This window comes from Pseudophryne corroboree, chromosome 5 (genome assembly GCF_028390025.1).
Source record: "Pseudophryne corroboree isolate aPseCor3 chromosome 5, aPseCor3.hap2, whole genome shotgun sequence".
NCBI classification, from domain to species: Eukaryota; Metazoa; Chordata; class Amphibia; order Anura; family Myobatrachidae; genus Pseudophryne; species Pseudophryne corroboree.
In genome coordinates, this window is record NC_086448.1 from 767,213,162 (window position 1) to 767,227,071 (window position 13,910).

The 13,910-nt window shown below is 47.3% G+C and overlaps 1 long non-coding RNA gene across 1 annotated transcript; it reads right to left on the reverse strand.

The window, feature by feature from the left end:
* Positions 1–1,095: 1,095 nt before the first annotated feature.
* On the reverse strand, positions 1,096–9,276 carry LOC134929425 (uncharacterized). The gene is made up of 2 exons (XR_010178559.1): positions 9,123–9,276; positions 1,096–1,288 (listed from the first exon to the last, which is right to left on the reverse strand). It is a non-coding gene; the product is annotated as an uncharacterized LOC134929425 (long non-coding RNA).
* Between the last annotated feature and the right edge of the window lie 4,634 nt (positions 9,277–13,910).

Below are 13,910 nucleotides of genomic sequence, written 5' to 3' on the forward strand. Positions count from 1 at the left end.
CCCCACGGTGCCAGATCCAAAAATGCCCCTACAGTGCCAGATCCAAAAATGCCCCTACAGTGCCAGATCCAAAAATGCCCCCACAGTGTCAGGTATACAAATGCCCCCACAGTGCCAGGTAAACAATTGCCCTCACAGTGCCATGTAAACAATTGCCCCCACAGTGCCATGTATACAATTGGACTCACAGTGCCAGGTATACAAATGCCCCCACAGCAGGTATACAAATGCCCCCACAGCAGTTCTGCAGCTGCTTACCGCTGCTGCTTCTCTCCCCAGCTGGCTCTGAGGGTGTCAGGAGGAGAGCGCGGCTATGTCTGGCGGCGTGTAGGACTTCAAACTAGCCGCCAGTTCGTGAGCCAATCAGAGCTCGCGGACCGGCGGCTCCTGATTGGCTGCCGGTCCGCAAGCTCTGATTGGCTCACGAACCGGCGGCTGGTTTGAAGTCCGCAACACGCCGCCAGATAGCCGCGCTCTCCTCCTGACAGCTGAGACACGCTGCCGCCGGACTGAGCGGCAGCGTGTCTCAGTGACACAAGCGGGGGGGGGGGGGGACGGATGGTGCCACAAATGACAGGGGGGGCACGGGCCCGAGTGCCCTTCCCCCCTGGATTCGCCACTGAACACCAGCCAGTCCTAGGGACTCCTCTCTGCAGACAGGATAACCCACATTGTGTGTGTCCCCACCCCAGATATTTGGTACTCCTCCTCTTTAATTGGTCCTATGTCCTGACTGGCATACTGGGATTTGGAGTCCTACAGCAGTTGGCCACTCAGAGTCCCCCACAATACTGTATCTGAGGTGCATGTTAGTTTTTTTGTGTTCCTATCCATTTTCCTAGGGAGTATGTGCTGGATGCACCCTGACGGTGCTAGTTGTCAATTTGCTAACTGTTTATTACTATGTTTTTTACATGGTTCCAAAGTGTGTGTGCATGCATGCATGCATGGGGGGGGGGGGCGCTAAATTACAGTCTTGCCCCGGGTGCCACAAATCCTAGTTTTGGCCCTGGAGTGAATGTAGGTCGAAGTAGAATGGTGGCACTCAGTCGGGTCTTACACCGTGACAATAAATGAAGAGACTGCGCTCTAATCTGTGTTAACGTTTCAGTGTATTTCAACTTTCATCAGAACAAAAGACATTATCAAAATGACATACATTTATACCTCCACCCCTCTACGTGCGCTCACTAATCGGCTCGGTCACTCCGGCAGAGAAAGATGATGTCATCAATCTGCAACAATTGCAGTGCGCTCCACCCCGTCGTCGCTCCGGTAACCATGGTAGCTGATACAACAAAACATAGTAGTGTAAAAATACATATAAAAAGCAATTATGGAGAGCCCGCACAACATCACTTATAGGCAAACTGTTTAATGTCCCCCTTATAACACATATAAAGGACATTATAATGTCCTTCTGTTCATTTATATACCACATTACAATGAGCAGGTACAGGGGCATAGCAAGATATATTGTAGACCACAAGGCAAACATTTGTAAAGGACTCTACAATGGGGAAAATGTATATAACATGAGTAACTGTGACAGGGAAGGTGGCCCCTCTCAGCTCTGGGCACCATAGCATCTGCACTCCCTGCACCTGTGGTAGCTACACCCTTGGGTGAAGGTATAAAGGTATGTCACTTTGTTTATGTCTTTTGTTCTGATGAAAGCTGAAATACACTGAAATGTTAACACAGATTAGAGCGCAGTCTCTTCATTTATTGTCGCTGTGTAAGACCCGATTGAGTGCCACCATTCTACGTCGATATATATATACATATATCTCAATACCATGTGTCACACAGGGGGAGCGAGCAGCAGTGAGATTGGAGACACATGGCCTACCCTGCCGTCCCCTGGTCTGAAGGCCCGGCACTCCCCCAGCGCAGCAGCAGCCACACTCCCATGGTCACTTTACCTTTGCTGACGGCTGTCGGCGGTGAGCTCCGGGAACGAAGGAACTGTTAGCCGCTCTGACACTGGGGACTGCGGTAGCGGCTCTCACTGCTCCACGTGAAGGTACCTGCCCACCGCCGCATCATAAAAGAAAGGGTGTACCCGTGGCTGTCCCAACAATGAAAGTCACAGCACGGCCACGGCTGTAGCCACACAAACCACTGGACCACTACGGCGCTGGTAGAAGGGGCCCGGGGGGCACACAGCATTATTATAAATATAATTTGCCGTGGTGCCCTCCATGAATCCACCACTGCTCGCGGGACTCCATGGACAGTGTGAGTGGGGATAAACTCCAAGGTCCCAGGTTGACGCTGCCGGCACCGATGCCTGTCAAGCACCGGCAGCCGGCAGCAACACTGGGCTGGGCAGCAGCAGGGATGCAGAGCAGGGGAGCACCTCTCCAGTCATGCGCCTACCTGCTTTGTATCCCTTTGCTGAGCGAGATCCGCCGGCTCTAGTGTTACCCCTGTCTGTCTACCCCTTCCCTTTAGAATGTAAGCTCTCATGAGCAGGGCCCTCAACCCACATGTGCTTATCCTTCTCCTACTTAAACCATCTTCGATGTCACCACGTCCGTGGCTTTCTGCCACCCTCATACTTATGTCAGTGTCGTCTGCTGCTGTAGCTATGTATATTTACCCTTAACTTGTCCTATATTGTCTTCAACTGTAAGTCACTATTTTCCTTTTTTGATTATTCGTTTATGTACGCTGTAATTGGGCGCTGCAAATCCCTTGTGGCACCATATATATAAAGGATAATAATAATAATAATAATAATAATAATAACAATAATAACGGTAAGAAGAGGCTTATAGATTGACTACTGTAGTTCAGATTCTTGGTGGGGGGGGGATTCAATTGTTTTAACAAGTTCCCAAAGTAATAGGCGCCCATCAGAGCAATTAAATTGTTGCTCCGATTGGGCGTCCATTACTTTTCACGCGTCCATATAGATGGGATTTAGCCGCGTATATCGGCTAAACCCATCTAAAGTCTTGGTTAAGGTGCCCCAAACCCCAACTTTTCGCACATTTCTTCTTACCACCGCAGCTGGCTGCAAGACGTAATGTGTCTCCCTCAGCTAATGGGCGCCCAAATAAACATTTGAATTGCCCTTTTTTTTATGCACATGAGTGACCCAACATGCACACGGCACTGTCAGTTCCCAATTCCACAAGCACAGTAGCTTGCCCCCCCCCCCCCCTTATTATAACCTATGTAAGTTTTCCAGCTCCAGAATGGTTCTATTAGCTCATCGCTGGCTCCAGAGCCCAGATGATCAATGAAAACATCCAGGAACCACGTCTTCATCTGTAGTCACTAGTCACATTCTCCAGCTCTGGAATGTGGTATTTCTTTTTATTTTACGTCCATTTGATGCAATTGCGGAACCAATGTTAGAATTAGAATACATCGTCTAATTTTACATTTTACTCAACAATATTACGTTGTTGAAAGAGGGAAAGAGCTGTAGAACCTGAGCTCCAGCCAGAGGCGGATTGTCCATAGACCTTACAAAGTTTTACCAGCAGGTAAGTTGCTCTCCATGACTTCATTGTGCCGCCTGAGACGTTTATTTAATGTTTTCTAACAACTATTTAATGTCTTAACATGGAGGCTGTCTGGACTAATTGAACTCTCGATGGCCTAAAGCTGAGTACACACTAAACGATTGTGTGCCCCAGCGATGGCCAGACAAGATGTACCAATATATCGCGCTGCCGTACACGCTGCACAATACTGTATATCATACATCGGAATATGTATCAGTACATCCCGCATTTAACTGCATGCTGTGGTCCACGGAGTCTGTCCATCTGACACACAGGACATCAGATGGGATGACCCCACGGATGATGGCCATGAATGTGCAATCGTGAGTACACACAGGGGCTAATTCAGACCTGGTCGCTGCTGTGCGTTTTCGCACAGCGGGCGATCAGGTCTACGCTGCGCATGTACCGCAGTGCGCATGTGCATGCCAGAGATGCGATCGGCATCTCAGCCCAGCGATCGCCTCTGCCTGATTGGCAGGCAGAAGCGGGAGGGGGCGGGCCGACGGCATTTGGCCGCTGTTTTGGGGGAGTGGTCCGGGCAACGCAGGTCTGACCGGACCGTGTGTGTGTGTGGGGGGGGGGGGCTGCGTAACCTCACACGCAGCCTCTGCAACCCAGGATGTGGTGAAAAGTCGCCAACCAGCGCAGGTAGGGACTTACTCGCTGGGTACAATAGCATCGCGGTCATGTAATGCTGTCGCACCCGTGCAGCAGGGGGGAGGACCAGACATGCAGGGCGGACTAGCTCTGTGCTGGGCGTCCCTCTGCATGTCAGGGTGGCTGATCGTATCCGTGCTAAATTTTGCACGGCTACGATCAGGTCTGAATTAGCCTCAGTATGAGATGTAGATGATACAGCATTCCGATCCACGTCGGAGAGATATAATGTCCAATAAATCGCTCAATAAGTACCCAGCTTAAGACATGTTGACCAGCAGTGGAGAGGCAACGGCAGTATAGAACACAGGCTGGGACTCTTAGGGGGAGATTTATCAGAGCTTGGAGAGAGATAAAGTACCAGCCAATCAGTTACTAACTGCCATGTTACAGGCTGTGTTAACAATCAGGAGCTGATTAGTTGGTAATCTATTTCTCTCCATTTTATCTCTCTCCGGGCTTTGATAAATCTCCCCATAGTCACATCAGTGAAATAAAGAGCCCCAAAGTCATAGGGGGTAGTTCTGAGTTGATCGCAGCAGCAAGTTTGTTAGCAATTGGGCAAAACCATTTGCACTGCAGGGGGGGCAGATATAACATGTGCAGAGAGAGTTAGATTTGGGTGGGTTATTTTGTTTCTGTGCAGGGTAAATACTGGCTGCTTTATTTTTACACTGCAATTTAGATTTCAGTTTAAACACACCACACCCAAATCTAACTATCTCTGCACATGTTATATCTGCCCCCCCCCCCTGCAGTGCACATGGTTTTGCCCAACTGCTAAAAAATTTCCTGCTGCGATCAACTTGGAATTACCCCCATAGTGCGGAATGTCATCAGTCCAGCTGCAGAAAAAGAGAAACATGAATGAACTGTAAGTGGAAGAAGGCCGTTCCACAAATTCCCTCTGTGGTGAAATGTAAGTGGTAGGTGACAGGGTGACAGTACTGTGTTACAGGGTGCAACGGACAGTCAGAATGTCAGAATGTCCAGTAAACTTCATTATTGCAGCTTTTATACTGCTACAAAATGATTAGAAATGGATGTTTCTTCCAAATTAGAATAGATGTCTCCTTAGCTGTAATTTAAATACTGAAAACACTTTAAAGACAACCCAAATGTTACTACGGGTGATGAGAAGTCTAAGGCTTGTCATGTGGTTTAATCACCATAATGCTGTTACTGTAATACTAATCTATTGTTTCGCCTTGACCAAGGCATCAAACTCCAACCCTAATGTTATATCCCCTAACACACCATGGTCAGACAACCATCAAACGCAGAGTTGGTTTCCTTTGGGTGCAAAAGAAACATGTCATTCAGCCACTTGCACATCATCTCTACAGTCATCTGAGCATTAAACGTCTTCTCCACTGATAGCTGAGAAAAGTTTGAATGTTGATGACAGTCATTCATTGGTTAGATGTTGTTGGATCTGACTGTACAATGGGCATCATTCAGACCGGATCGCTCGGTAGCAGTTTTTTGCAGTCCTGCGATCAGATAGTCTCCGCCTACAGGGGAGTGTATTTTAGCTGTGCAAGTGTGCGAACGCATGTGCAGCCGTACGGTCCAAAAAAACTTTGCAGTTTGTGAGTTGCCCAGGACGTACTCAGCCGCTGCAATCACTTCAGCCTGTCTGAGGCCGGAATTGATGTCATACACCCGACCTGCAAACACTTGGACACGCCTGCGTTTTTCCAACTATTCCTTGAAAATGGTCAGTTGACACCCACAAACACCTTCTTCCTGTCAATCTCCTTGTGATCGAATAGTGCGAATGGATTCTTTGTAAAACCCATCGCACAGCAATGATCCGCTTTGTACCTGTGCGACACGCCTGTACATTGCGGTGCATACATATGTGCAGTTCTGACCTGATCGCAGCACTGCAAAAAATGCTAGCGAGCGATCAGGTCTGAATGACCCCCCCCCATATCAACCCAATGAAATACTTTGACACCTCCCAATCCCCAGAGGGAAATTTATTCCGGCTTGTGAGTATTGAGTAAGGGATGCTTGTGGTTCTACTATTAAGGAGGGCCACAGGCCTGACAATATGAGTATTGATTGGAACTGGATGCAGTTAATTTGCAAATCTGTGCCCGGCTCAGAATGTGTGTGTATAGTCCAATTTGAATGTTGTCCTCTCTGTCACCAAGTCATGGGTGGATTATAGATGCGAACCCGTACCGTGGGATTGGTGGAGACTCTGAACAGAGGTGCGGAGTCTAACATGCCGGTGGTATTCACTAGGGACCAAGTGAGGTTTAGACTTAGCTGCACCTGACACACAGGTCATGGCCCCAGTCTGGGTTCCCAGGTACAGGGGCTGGTAAGCACTGGAGCAGACAAAGGAATAGGCTGAATGGCATTCAGACACTGGAACGGCAGACTGCAGAAAAGCCAGTTGGCAGAATTCAGAGTGTAGCACAAGAGACGGGTACCAGAAACAAGCAGACACCAGGAATGGAGCATGGATGACAGAAATCCAGAATGACACAGGGAACATAACCAGGAGCACAGTTTCACAGTTCACAATGAACACAAGTAGCACATACGCTGAAGCTGGAGCATGGTTCAGCCAGGGCCGGATTAAGGGCCACATGGGCCTGGAGCTGAAAATATTGAAGGGTCTATTGTGAAAAATGGGGTGAGTGATCAGCGCTGTGTGGGTGTGGCCAGAGCCATATGGGTGTGTACATCCCCTACACTATCAACTCCAACAGCTCCATAAATATGTAAAAATATAAAAAAAAAATGCATAAATATGTGAGAAAAATAGAAATACAATGTTAATAGTTATGCTTCATGGCAGACCATGTTGCCAGCTGTTGGGTAATGATCGTCATGCTGCCATGATGATGGGCCTATTTTTATGTGGAGGCCTGGAGCTGTAGCTCCATCCGCCCCATTGTTAATCTGGCCCTGGGTTTAGGAGTCTAGTACCTATACTAAATGCATAAGCAGATTACGCTGAGTAAAATTATATGTGGTATGTGTATATTCTGTGTGCTGTATCTGTATATGAAATGCTACATTACAGTGTCAGTGGAATACAGCTGTATGAAAAGACGCTCACCGTTAATACACTCGCTCAGGACTAGGTGCGACTAGAAGGGCAGTGTAACGTGACTGTAGTAACGATGACAGTGGAGGACACATCTATAGTCTTCCCTTCATTTGTTTTTCTCCTATTTTAAATTGGGAAACGACTTTTCTATAGGTTACAATGCCCAGCCGTCTTACATTAGGCCTGAAAACAATCTTCAGGGGCTACTATTCATATACACTCATTAATGTTTTATCATGTAGAAATAGGGTGGAAAGACATTAAATAATAGATAAGGACAGGAGGGATGAGAAAGAAGAACAGTATGTGTATGGAAGGAAGTAGACAATTTCTGGGCCTGTTTAATACCCCTTTCACATCGCACAAATAACCCGGTATCGACACGGCATATTGCCGTGTCGAAACGGGTCAGTGTGCGATGTGAAAGCACTTTGGCTGATTTAGCGGGTTGCCTGACCCGGTAATTCAACCCGGTAAAAAAGAAGGGTTATTACCAGGTTCAATACCGGGTCAGGCGCAGTGTGAATGGGAGCCGTTTCGATGCGACACGGCTCCAATTCACAGCATAGGGAGAGGCGGCGCAGGAGATGAGCTCATCTCCCAGCGCCGCCTCCACCCCCGCCCCTGCTGCTGCTGCGCCCCCCGCTGCTATGGCAACCGACCCGGTATATTGACAGGGTCAGAAAGCCACCAAAACAGTGCAAATGCCGGATCCCACCCAGTAAGGACACGTTTCTCTTACCGGGTGGCATCCGGCATTTGCGATCTGAAAGCGGTATAAGAGATGTACACTAATGTATTTGCAGCTGTGAATCTGTATGCAGCAGCTCTGCGAAAATTTGCAAATGTCGCTGCCGCATAAATTTGTACTGAGATGCTCACCGGCGGCTTTGAAAATCCCAGCGGCTGCGTTCAGAGGGATCCTCTGCAGATCTGTCGATTTATAGAAGTTCTGCGTAGCCGCATAGTTACGCAGCATGGCCACAGGAAGAAATATGCTGGAAACATGCCGCTGTGTACAGGATCACAGTCTCAAATATGCCCACAAAACAATCGCAACACGCCCACTTTTGTGTTGACACTTCCCATGATCTCCCCCAAACGGCCCAACTGTCAACCACTTGGCAAATAAATCCTTTATGTAGCCGCCGTCACACAGCCATTGCGGCACATGCGCAGTGCGACTTACATGAAAGCGCAGGCCGCTGCTAATCGCTCAACTGCAATCAAGCCAGGTTTGCCTCACTCTGAATCAGGCCCTCTAACCTTTACATCACTCAGACAACTCATCACATGGCATAGCAAGAAGCCCCTGGGGCCTGGTCCCAAAAGCTGAAGGTGCATGCTGTAATGCTGAACACTGTTTTTAATCCTCCCCTGGAGGATATATACTAACTGATTCTCCCTATAGGGTCCTGCTATTACTACTTATTCCACAATAAGGGGGACATTTACTAAGCAGTGATAAGAGCAGAGAAGTGAGCCAGTGGAGAAGTGACCTTGGCAACCAAGCAGCACTGAAGTAACATCTATAATTTGCATACTATAAAATTATACAGGGCTGCTGATTGGTTGATGGGGAAACTTCTCCACTGGCTCACTTCTCCGCTCTTATCACTGCTTAGTAAATGTCCCCCTAAGTGCACTACAACAAAGGCAAAGTTACGGCTTTTATAACAGGTTCAGTATGATTGACCGGTGGACGGGATGCTGGCAGTCACAATACTGACACTGGCATCCCAGTCTTTGAAAGTCCGACAGGATAGAGGTAACTCTGTTAACCCCTCTCCCCTACCCCTCCCTTCCTGCAGCCTAACCCTAACCCCTTTCCCACAGCCCAACCTCCTCCCCCTACAACTTAACCATACCTCCCAACTTTCACATCTCTGGAAGAGGGATCACGAGTTTAGGGGGCGTGACCTAACGAAAGGGGGCATGGCCTCGCGGCAAGTGCTGCGATCGCAAGCCACGCCCCCGTTTATGGGGGCATGAACAGCGCTGTGAGAGCTGCTGGTCATGCCCCCTGTCCCTCTCTGCCGTGAATAGACACTGTGCGCATGCGCACAGCATCTATTCACCGCTGCTCTCCTCAGAGCAGCGAGTGACAGGGGGGGATCTCCCAACTGCCCCCCCACCCGCGGGACATTGCGACCCGCGGGTGGGACAGTGGGACAGACCGTGAAAAATGGGACTGTCCCGCCAAAATCGGGACAGTTGGGAGGTATGCTTAACCCTAAACACCCTGGGTGGTGCCTTAACCTAACCTCCTTCCCCCCCACGCCCCGTCCCGCTATACGGTCAGGGTTCCGGCATCAGTCTCCTGACCCTGTCAGAAATTGGAGCCAGGATTCCGACTGCCTGGAACCAGAGAGCCGGCATCTTAACCGCACCTTTAAACAAATGCATGATTAAAAGAAAAAGCAATTGCAATAGTCTTCCACAGCATGCATGCGCTGTTAGTCATTGACTCTACTCTACATACGTATATGCAGGTGCAGTATTCCATTATCAGTGCACTTGCTCAGAATCAGTGCTCCTACACTGTACTTTACTTTACTGTACTTTATTTAATCTGACCATCCAAAGTCCAGCATCTAAAAGCGTTTGATCATGTTGGTATTGTCGCCACCTAGTGGTGTTTTAAGGTACAAAATAGCACCTGAGGTTGGTATTGTACAGGTCCAAGAGATGTCATTGCAGTGTTTTATAAATGGAAAAGTTGTTTGAAATAATGTAACATACTGTACCACTGTTACATTATTATCAAACCAGTATAAAATATAACCTTACCATTTACAGTAACTGGGAATAATCTACACCGATTGAAAATATAAAGATATTCAGTCTGAAGATCAACAGTAACTATGTCGGTATTCATAATGTTGACACCAGGAAGTCGACATGGCTCAAACTGTCGACAGGAACCAGGTCAATATTCTCAAACTGTTGACAGGTTCACAATGTCAAAATCTGAAATGTCGCCATGTGAAATGTTGACATACTGAGGATCCAGCGGTTAGGGATTAGCGCCACCAGGTGGGTTAGGGTTAGGCTGTGGGGTGAGGTTAGGGTAAGGCTGTGGGGGGAGGGAGGTTTGGGATATGGGGAGAAGTACTCATCTGGATACTGCAGCATCACATGTCCACGTCGGAAGTCACAATCACAGCACTGCCAGAACAAGACCCAGAAGCCACCGCTGCCACTGGAAGATTAGAGAACACTAAACCAACAAGGAATTTTTGGTGACAGTTCATCATGTCGATATGATGTGTCGACAAGTCATAGTACACCCCACTGTGGAGCTCTGCTATCATATAATAACACAGCTCTGTTCTTGTTACAACACATCGTATTTCCAAATGACTTGTACTGGCTGCTCCTCATATCCAGCTGTGGTTTTCCACCACTGATATTCCATTGCAAAAAGACTCATGTTTCGTACTTGACATCACTGGTACGTTTACCCCTCAGCTGGGATTCCTCCAGACAGAATGGAAAATGGCAAGATCTGTCTGGAGTCCGAAGACTTGCTCATCCCGTATGGGTGGTGCAGCTCTGCCCGCCCACATACACCTTTGATTGTTTCATGGACCACCTCCTCCCCACGATGAGATGCGGCTGTGCCAAGGACAGCACAGCTTGGCATGGTGGCATCTAATGCAATTATGCCAGGCAAGGGATTAACAGAAAAGGTACAAAAACACCCCACTGAGGGCTTTATTTGCTCTGTATTAAAACTGAAAAACATAAACTCTGATTAAGGGTCATTGTCCTCTCACAAAATTTGATGACTTTCCAAACTTTCCTCTGGCACAAGTTCCAATTCCATTTCCCCATTCAGCAACAGCTACTCCGTGGAAACCAGGTGTGCTTCTCCATCCGCTTCCTGTTTTATTATCACTGCCTACTGCTATGATGGCCCTGGGGATCCCAAACTTGGCTCTTGTATCAGTGCAGTGATGTCAGACTGAACGGATGCACTGCTCCCGTAAAGAACACTGATAATGTCCCACAGAGTATACGGGGAATATGTATGTTTTGGGGGGACTTGGAAAACATATTTCTCAGTAATGCCATACCCAGGACTTGAACCCACAAACTCCTACATTGCAGTCAAACACCTTACACATGGAGCTATCTGATCCTGCATAGGAAACCTTGTAATTCTAAAGTGGGGTACTCACGGAGCGATCGCTGCTTAAAATCTAAGCAATCTGACTAGATTGCTTAGATTTTAAGCACGATCGCTCCATGTGTACCCCACACAGCGATAGCGATGCGCAGCCCGCGAATCGCTATTGCTGGTGCTAGGCCAATCTAGCAGGTTGCTCATTTCAGCCGCTGGGTGAAATGACCGCCCCCCCCCCGTCTCCCCCCGCACGCTCAGCACACATCGTGCTGTGCTGAGCGGCGGGAGAGATGTGTGCTGAGCGGTTCGCTCAGCACACATCTCTCCCACATCGGCCAGTGAGTACTGGCCTTAACTATATGAAGCTACTTGTAATTGTCAGTATAAAACCATTGCAGCTAAGTAGATCTATGTAGTGTTTTGCTGCAAGGGAATGGATGTGTGGCTGCCCACTACATAGATCTGCTTAGCTGCAATTTATACTGACAATGACATGTAGCTTCATATGGTTAGGATTAAGAATCCGTTTATGAAGTTCCCCAGGGCCATAACAAGGAATGTGGGGGCCAGCACCGTTCATGTCCCACGACACCTGCATTTGGCTTGTAGGGTGCTTGGAACGGCTTCTGCCTGTAGAGCTGCTGCAGAGTCGCCAGACTGCCCTTTTTAAACTCTTCACCTCAAAAATAGCAAATGTGCACCCACTGACCACTTACAACTCCTGACACTTCACACCAGAGAGTGGTCCACATTTATCAGTTGAATTCTTCAGCCACAAATCTGTCACTGATGATGACCTGAACGATGGTTCCTGAATATATTTTTCTGACTTGCTCTGGTTCCAGGTTGAAAGAGATTAATCTCTGGCCTTAGGGGTTGTGCCATTATATTTCACAATACTCCACCCAATGATAAAGTCTACTTATAACCACTGCCACATGAGAAAGTAATAAGGGAGGTGATCCCACACCAAGATAACTGTACTATATAGGTGAGGGTCACCTATTAATTACAAGTCATCAATGTTATAGGATTAGTACTACCCACACACATAGAATTTACAGAGGAAGTCACCCTTACACAGAGAGGGAATAAACTAAAGCTCAGAAGGACAGAAATCCATCAACAATACAAAAGAATGTCAAAGGTCAGAAGTAAACTGTGATTCTCAAACTAGGTGGGAGAGTAATTTTATTGGTGTAGAGCTCAATAACTCACAAGAACTTCCTCCTGAAACAGAAATTCCTCTCAAATGTCATATAGCCCTATAATAAAGTATACATGTATGGAAAAATAATGCCTTTTAATATAGTACTTCATAACATAAATACAAAATGCCTATATTTAAAATTGGGTAATGTATATATATATATATATATACAGTCTATCCGGACCGGCACTCCCCCTCCTCAACTTTACTGCTTTGGTGCCATCTCAGGAATTGGGGGGTAGATGAAGCATGAAAAAAGCGGCACTCAAAGTCTGGTGAAGAAGTTAAATATATTTCACACGTAGTGGTGAACCGACGTTTCGGGGACCAAGCGCCCCTTTTTCAAGGTGAACAACAGTGTATACAAGAAAAACATACCTTTTAAAGAAGAAGAAATGCCCGCCAAGTGCTCCTAATCACGCCCGCCCGGCCGCTCGTGGTTCGTCTTCCGCTCCGGCACATCTAGATGACGTCATGTTCAGTGCGCCCTACGTGCGCGTCATTGCCATGGTTACCCGATGTAATCCTCGGCCGGGCTGCGGCGCTGATTGGAAAAATATGTACAGTTTGTGACATCAAAAATTACAGAACCAGCCACCACTAAATAAAATTATTGCAATAAGGTGATACTTGAGCAAATGGGTGTTATATGCAAACCTATTGGGAAATGAAAATGAACAGGAAATACACTCAAAACAATGGTCCACATGGCTGACTGGGTGGTAATTCTATTTAGACAGACTGGTGTGGAATGGATGTGAGGTGAAAATTCCATTGCTATACAGTATATATAACTGTGGGATTGTAACCATGAGCAACCCTAAACACTGAAAGGGTTGAAGGGGTTGAAGGGACTGTTGGAATAGTGGAATCGCCCCTGCTGGACCAACTAAGTTATCCCCAGGTATCACCTTGATTGCTGTCCGGTATAAATGCTCTATAGGAAAGAAAAATGTTATGCATGAGTGAAGTCACTAATATATAAGGACAATCACATCAGTTGGGCCCCTGCTAATTGTTATAAATTCAATGTTATTATTACTAAAAGATATTCCAATTCAGTCTCTCGTTCAAACCTTGGGGATTGGTAGTATTCAGTTCAAAAATCCATTTAGTTTCCAAACGTAAGAGTTTGCCATCTCTGTCTCCCCCTCTAATGTGTTTGGGAACATGATCTATGATCATGTGTTTCAGATCGTTCATGGAGTGTTTAGCCATCGCAAAATGTCTTGCCACCGGTTGCTCTGACTCCTTTCCTGCCAAAGCTTGCTTGATGGCCGACCGGTGGAGAGCCATCCTTTCCCTGAATGTCCTGAC